General features: G+C 47.5%; 1 pseudogene across 1 annotated transcript in view; it reads right to left on the reverse strand.

The window, feature by feature from the left end:
- LOC311138820 (ras-related protein Rab-5B-like) overlaps window positions 1–6,764 on the reverse strand; it is a 28,510-nt pseudogene extending 21,746 nt beyond the window's left edge. Inside the window, exon 1 of the transcript in view lies at window positions 6,641–6,764. The product of the transcript in view is annotated as a ras-related protein Rab-5B-like (transcript). The remainder of the gene's footprint in view (window positions 1–6,640) is intronic.
- Window positions 6,765–8,336: the final 1,572 nt, after the last annotated feature.

Genomic DNA, 8,336 nt, shown 5'->3' on the forward strand with positions numbered 1-8,336 from the left:
GACCATGTTAGTTTGTTGGTGATGTGGACACCAAGGAATTGAAGCTCTCATCCTGCTCCGCTACAGCCCCGTTGATGAGAATGGGGGCGTGCTCGGTCCTCTTTTTCCTGTAGTCCACAATCATCTCCTTTGTCTTGATCACGTTGAGGGAGAGGCTGTTGTCCTGGCACCACACGGCCAGGTCTCTGACCTCCTCCCTATAGGCTGTCTCGTCATTGTCGATGATCAGGCCTACCACTGTTGTGTCATTGGCAAACTTAATGATGGCGTTGAAGTCGTGCCTGGCCAGGCAGTCATGGGTGAACAGGGAGTACAGGAGGGGACTGAGCACGCACCTGAGGGGTCCCCGTGTTGAGGATCAGCGTGGCAGATGTGTTGTTACCTACCCTTACCACCTGGGGGCGGCACGTCAGAGGTGTTTAGTCCCAGGGTGCTTAGCTTAGTGATGAGCTTTGAGGGCACTATGGTGTTGAACGCTGAGCTGTAGTCAATTAATACCATTCTCACTTAGGTGTTCCTTTTGTCCAGATGTGAAAGGGTGTGGAGTGCAATAGAGATTGCATCATCTGTGGATCTGTTGGGGCGGTATACAAATTGGAGTGGGTCTAGGGTTTCTGGGATAATGGTGTTGATGTGAACCATGACCAGCCTTTCAAAGGACTTCATCAAATCAAATCAAATCAAATTGTATTGGTCACATGCGCCGAATACAACAGGTGCAGACATTACAGTGAAATGCTTACTTACAGCCCTTAACCAACAGTGCATTTATTTTAAACAAAAAAAGTAAGAATAAAACAACAAAAAAAAGTGTTGAGAAAAAAAGAGCAGAAGTAAAAAAGTGACAGTAGGGAGGCTATATATACAGGGGGGTACCGTTGCAGAGTCAATGTGCGGGGGCACCGGCTAGTTGAGGTAGTTGAGGTAATATGTACATGTGGGTAGAGTTAAAGTGACTATGCATAAATACTTAACAGAGTAGCAGCAGCGTAAAAAGGATGGGGTGGGGGGGCAGTGCAAATAGTCCGGGTAGCCATGATTAGCTGTTCAGGAGTCTTATGGCTTGGGGGTAGAAGCTGTTGAGAAGTCTTTTGGACCTAGACTTCATGGCTACAGACGTGAGTGCTACGGGTCGGTAGTCATTTAGGCAGGTTACGTAAGTGTTCTTGGGCACAGGGACTATGGTGGTCTGCTTGAAACAACATGTTGGTATTACAAACTCGGTCAGGGAGAGGTTGAAAATGGCAATGGAGTTGTGCTCTGCTCTGTTCCTGGATAGAGGTTTCCTGTGGTCAACTGGTGGGGGTGGGGTGACCAACGCCTCGGTTATTTTTACAACACTGGTTGCCTCTCAAATGTTCCAGTATTTCCTACATAGAGCCCTATCAGCCCTGGTGCCATTTGGGATGCAACCCCTGTTTCTTAGATCACGTCTGTCCTCTGTGTAGACTATGTGCCCTCTAGATCAGTTGACGACATGCAGAGACACACTCACACTCTCTTACCAGGAATATTACAATGACAAAACCCAGTAGTGTTCTCTAGTTTAGTTGCCACAATGTCTAGGTCTCTTTGCTTCAGATGGTTTGACCTTTTTTAAATAAACCCAGTGGTCAATCCCATTACCCTCACTGTATTGCTTTAGGATTTTTCATCTCAACATTGTACAGTATGTTCCAAATAGCATCCTATTCCCTGTGTAGTGCACTACTTTTGACCAGGGCCCATATGGTGCCATTTGGGACAACTTATATATTCTGCTTGTCCAGAATGGCAGTGTTTTGATTAATCCTTGCAACAGATTGGTGGGCAAAGCATTTTGTAATGCACTGACAATGGCAGACTCTGGAGTATTTTAACTAAGCCATCCTGGCACAAGAGACCAACTGGATATTGGAATGGAGACAACATTTAAAGATTTGATTCTATTGTGCCCATGTCCTCCTTAGTTAACCGCCTCCTCATAATGCTTGTCTGCAGTGAACAATACCCCCTTCTCCGCAGAGCCATCCCTAAAAGAGAAGTCAACAGGAACTCTCAGGTGACAAGAGGAATATAGGGCCCAAATTCTGTTTTTATAAATTTTGTTTTTCTAGGTTTTTGCTCTCAATCACTTTATTTTTATTGAAAAACAAAATTGGATGTTCTAAGTCTACAATAATGTTTAAACCACATCAGGAGACCACTGAGGTTAATGCAAGTGCGCACCAGGAAGACCGTTGTTTGGTTAATCGTGTTGCTGTAGCGCTCATGTGATTGCAGAGTTGGCTAAACAAATGGCCACTGGATTGATGCAAATAATCATGATATAATTCTGCCAGGTAGGCATAGGCTACTTTGTAGTAACAATTTTAATTGAGAAGGTTTTTGGGAAAGCCTTTCCATCTCTTCCAGGAGAAATGTTATCATTAGCGTCATCGCTAATGCCTACACCAAGTGTAGACATACGCGTGCAAGGCACACATATACACAGAAAGGGGCATTCCTGTGCTGTTTCAGAAAGTTTCATGAAAATATGAATCACTGATGCATTTTGTTCATGTCTTTTTATTCACGTGGGCAAATTAATTTATTTCCTAAGAAATTCAATAGATTTAGTTGATTTCCTACTAATAAGTTCAACACATTTTTGAATATTGTTGAATTCACTTTTAATGTTTGGGTTCTGTGATTCCGTCTGCAATGCAGATTTTTATAGGGCCCTAAGAATATAACACTGGCAGAAATGGCTCAGATGAATAAAGATGGGGACAGTATGAAAATCACAGCCTCTTTGTGCCTATGTTGACTAGGTCCTCCAGTATAGTACAGCCAGGGAAAAAATTGAAAATTGAGAGGTCTTATCCAAAATTATGCAAAGCTGTGCCCGGGAGGCTAGGAATTGGCTAAGGAGTCTGGCTGATATTTAAACACGGGTGAAATATATGTGCATAGTAATGGAGCTGTAATGGGGACGGGGGCGGGAGATGTGCACTGATCAATTTAGTTGGTCTGATGGGTGTCCCACATACAGTAGAGGACAGCTTCTAGCCACCATCCATACTTTTCACAAAGAGGCAGGGATGCGGGAGGGGGGGGGGTGTTCGCTACAACCTAACCCTCCTGATTTGTTCACCACGGGCAGTATAAAAGGCAAGGCAGACAATGTCACAGCGACTGTTATTTCGGTTTGTGTGTTTTAAAGAAGCTGCCACGTGTCAAATTTCACATTCACTTTGACTTTGCTACGGCGGGCTGCAAGGAGGCACGTTTAAATATTTAGCTGTTTGGCTCTAAAAAGCCTCATGTTGTTGCCTGTGCTAAATATTGAGGGTGCAAGATTACAGCTTTGTTGCACTGCAGGTCTGGGATGGGGTATACAGATGTAGGTTCTTAATCCACATCCACGGGCCGCAGTGGAGAAGGTCAAAGCTTCAAGTTCCTCGGCATGCACATCGCTGAGGACCTGAAATGGTCCCTCTACACCGATAGCGTTGTGAAGAAGGCGCAACAGCGCCTCTTCAATCTCAGGAGGCTGAAGAAATTCAGCTTGGCCCCTAAGACCCTCACAAACTTCTACAGATGTGTAACAGATGTATATCGTACTCTCCTTGCGTTGTGTTTTCTCTTAATAAATCACATCAGCCAGTGGTCCCAGTTGAGCATAATTTATTTGTGTTGTTAAATGGGAAACCGCACGTTAGTTGTGCAGAGCTTAACGATATTGATGGCTGTCGATGGCAAAATCCCTTGCATCACATTTTCATACTGGCCGAACAAAATACAATACAAAATATAACGTGTAAATACCTGTTGTTAAATGGGAAACAGCACATTAGTTGTGCAGAGCTTAACGATATTGATGGCTGTCGATGGCAAAATCTGTAACATGAAGGCAACTGTGTTAGCAGTGGGCTCATGTGACCATTACGTCGGTGTATGCTAGCTAATACACTTATCTACAGCAATCATATGCCAAAGCACATCCCAGAAAGCCCCTCAATCCCTAACAGGTACCATATACCCACACATGTATGAATTAGTAACGTACAGCAACCTTGTACACATTGTGAAATATAAAACAGTATTCAGAACATGACCTACCCCTTGCATCACATTTTCATACTGGGAAGACCTGACGTTCACGATTTCCCCCTAGCTGCAAGCGGGGCCAATCACAACACGCCTTATTGTCATCAGAGTTGAACCAACCAATAAGAATGCTTGAACATTAAATACACATTTCTTTAGAGGCAAGTGGAAACAACCAACCCTGTTACATTCTCCCCTGCTGAATTACACTTGCATACTATAAAGAAACAAAATGAGGTATGCAATACCTTGCAATACATATGTCACCAAATATTCCAGTGCAAAGACTATTCTCAAAAGAGAATTAGGGGAATTCAAAGACCCCGTAGGAAAACATGCCTGTTACATGTTCAGTACACTCAGTGACAATAAGAACCTCAGACAGAAAAAAACTTGGCCAACTTGACCTCTGACCCATGACCTCTATGGGGTCTCTTGAAAGTTAAAAAAAAGAAATGTGGGCTACAGACTTGGATTCTAATCCTACACCCACACAGGTATTCTAATGAATTCTGTATGAAAAACCCTCTGTGTTTGCATAGTCTCTGAGTCTCACTGGGCGTTTCCTAACCCGACCAGCCCCTGATCTGACAGGCCTAACAGAGTTATTACGTTTAACCTGTTCACCCACATTTACGTCATTTAGCAGACGCTCTTATCCAGAGCGACTTAAAAAATTGGTGCATTCACCTTATAGCCAGTGGGATAACCACTTTACTTTTTTTGTGGGGGGGGGGGGGGGTAGAAGGATTACTTTATCCTATCCCAGGTATTCCTTAAAGAGGTGGGGTTTCAAATGTCTCCGGAAGGTGGTGAGTGACTCCGCTGTCCTGGCGTCGTGAGGGAGCTTGTTCCACCATTAGGGTGCCAGAGCAGCGAACAGTTTTGACTGGGCTGAGCGGGAACTGTGCTTCAGCAGAGGAATGGGAGCCAGCAGGCCAGAGGTGGATGAACGCAATGCCCTTGTTTGGATGTAGGGACTGATCAGAGCCTGAAGGTACGGAGGTGCCGTTCCCCTCACAGCTCCGTAGGCAAGCACCATGGTCTTGTAGCAGATGCGAGCTTCAACTGGAAGCCAGTGGAGTGTGCAGAGGAGCGGGGTGACGTGAGAGAACTTGGGAAGGTTGAACACCAGACGGGCTGCGGCATTCTGGATGAGTTGTAGGGGTTTAATGGCACAGGCAGGGAGCCCAGCCAACAGCGAGTTGCAGTAATCCAGACGGGAGATGACAAGTGCCTGGATTAGGACCTGTGCCGCTTCCTGTGTGAGGCAGGGTCGTACTCTCCGAATGTTGTAGCGCATGAACCTACAGGATCGGGTCACCGCCTTGATGTTAGCGGAGAACGACAGGGTGTTGTCCAGGGTCACGCCAAGGCTCTTCGCACTCTGGGAGGAGGACACAACGGAGTTGTCAACCGTGATGGCGAGATCATGAAACGGGCAGTCCTTCCTCGGGAGGAAGAGCAGCTCCGTCTTGCCAAGGTTCAGCTTGAGGTGGTGATCCGTCATCCATACTGATATGTCTGCCAGACATGCAGAGATGCGATTCGCCACCTGGTTATCAGAAGGGGGAAAGGAGAAGATTAGTTGTGTCGTTTGCGTAGCAATGATAGGAGAGGCCATGTGAGGATATGACGGAGCCAAGTAACTTGGTGTATAGCGAGAATAGGAGAGGGCCTAGAACTGAGCCCTGGTGGACACCAGTGGTGAAAGCACGTGGTGCAGAGACAGCTTCTCGCCACGCCACTTGGTAGGAGCGACCGGTCAGGTAGGATGCAATCCAAGAGTGAGCCGCGCCGGAGATGCCCAGCTCGGAGAGAGTGGAGAGGAGGATCTGATGGTTCACAGTATCAAAGGCAGCAGATAGGTCTAGAAAGACAAGAGCAGAGGAGAGAGAGTTAGCTTTAGCAGTGCGGAGAGCCTCCGTGACACAGAAGAGCAGTCTCAGTTGAATGACCAGTCTTGAAACCTGACTGGTTTGGATCAAGAAGGTCATTCTGAGAGAGATAGCAAGAGAGTTAGCTAAAGACGGCATGCTCAATAGTTTTGGAGAGAAAATAAAGAAGGGATACTGGTCTGTAGTTGTTGACATCAGAGGGATCGAGTGTTGGTTTTTTGAGAAGGGGTGCAACACTCGCTCTCTTGAAGACGGAAGGGACATAGCCAGCGGTCAAGGATGAGTTGATCAGCGAGGTGAGGTAAGGGAGAAGGTCACCGGAGATGGTCTGGAGAAGAGCGGAGGGGATAGGGTCAAGCGGGCAGGTTGTTGGGCGGCCACCTACAACCACTACTGGTGGGTCACTGTCCACAGTCGGTGTATAGTCAAGGGTTCTGTGACTGTTGCTGGAGCTTGTGCTACCAGCGGCATCTTCAGAATGCCTTTCTTCTTCAGAGGGTTCGGACATTTCTTCTCCAAAGGTTAGCTCTGACATGCTTGTGGCACCCTCAGAATGTGGTGAGTCCTCGCCAGTGGCCCATCTTCCAGCACATCTGGGGTTTCTTTTTCAGGGTACTTCGGCTGTGCTTCCCCCGAGGTCTGTTCTGATACCCACACCCTAGTCCTCTCACCAATGTCAATTTCTGGTATATCGTTCATGGATGAGTCCTCCATCTCCTCACTCGGATCCTCACGGTCTCCCGTATTAGGTGTCTCCAAGGCAGTGTCGGGGAGAGGCAAGAAGTGTACAGGCATTATCAGATTACGGTGGACCGTTTTTCTCCTGGCCAGTTGACATGTTCTGTATCTTGAAGATGTGGATGTCACTATTCTTCTCCGTAACAATATAGAGGTTGTTCTCCCAACGATCCGCCAGCTTTCTCTTTCCACGTTCACCCTTATTCGCCAGCAGCACCCGATCACCGACCTCCACTGGAGCTCCTCTGATCTTCCTGTCGTAGAGGCCCGAATGCCTCAACTGTTTGGTTGCCGACACCTGTACCGTCTCCATGGCCTCCCTCAGGTCTCTCGTCAGGGACTTGATGTACTCGTCATAGTCTACAACCTCTGAGTCTTGCACCACAGTACCAAACATCATGTCGACAGGCAGACGTGGGGTTCTCCCAAATATCAACTGGAAAGGGGCGTAGCCCGTGGTTTCATGGACTGTACAGTTGTAGGCGAAGGTCAACGACTTCAGCTTCTGGGGCCACCTGTGCTTCGCTCTCGCAGGTAAAGCCCTGATCATATTTCCCAGCGTTCTATTTAACTTTTCGACTCCCCCATTCCCCATCGGATGGTAGGGAGTTGTGTGCGACTTCTGGACTCCTGCAGCACTCCGCAATCAATTTACTTTCAAAGTTGGCCCCTTGGTCAGAGTGGATACGACGAGGAAAACCATACACACACAGAAGATGTTGTTCCACAGCTGAAGTGCCACTGCTTTAGCTGATTGGTTCGGACACAAGAAGGCGTGGGCCATCTTAGTAAAATGATCAGTGACAACCAGAACATCCAAGGACTTATTGTTGGAGTCTTCAGCAGACCAGAAGTCCACACACACCAACTTGAGGGGCTCAGTCGTGATGATGTTCTCCAATGGAGCTCTGGCCTCAGGCTCGGGGGCCTTACTGAACACACACCTCTTGCAGGTCTTGACATACTCTCTCACATCCGACTCCAGACCATGCCAGAAGAACCTCTGTCTCGTCAAGTACAATGTCCGCTGTTGCCCCTGATGACCGGCTTCATCGTGGACACCCTTCAAAACTGTCGCCCTCATTGAGGTGGGTACTACATACTGGTACGTCTTCTTCTTTTGATAGCAAACTTTTGGTAACGCGATATAGTACACCCATTTTCAGTGAGCTTCTCCCAGGTCTTCAGAATCCGCAGAGCCTTGAGTGGTTCATGGCCACGTTCCCTCCTAGAAGGTCTACGGCCCCTGTCCACGTAGAAGACAACTCTGGCGAGTGCGTCATCTTGGCGCTGCTTTGATATCAGGTCATCACGGGATAGCACTCTCACATCTGACATCTCAGATGGCACCAGTGACTGAGTGAGCTGAGGCAGTAGCAGCGCACAGTTCTGTAGACCAGCCTCCCCTTGCGACCTCAGGACTGCTGACACCACTTCCTTTGACAGATAACCAGGAGAAGGATAGGAGGTAGTTTGGCAGTCCATGACAATTTCACAGGCATCTGCCTCAATTGACGGTGAGCAGCTTTCGAGGTCGAATGGGTGGTTCGACCAGCGGAACACATCTTGCACCTTCTCAGCATGTACTCCAGCAGCTTCTTCCAGCAAGGCCTTGTATGGAACCCTTGT

The sequence above is a fragment of the Coregonus lavaretus genome, assembly GCF_964263955.1.
Source record: "Coregonus lavaretus genome assembly, chromosome: 12".
Taxonomy (NCBI): Eukaryota; Metazoa; Chordata; class Actinopteri; order Salmoniformes; family Salmonidae; genus Coregonus; species Coregonus lavaretus.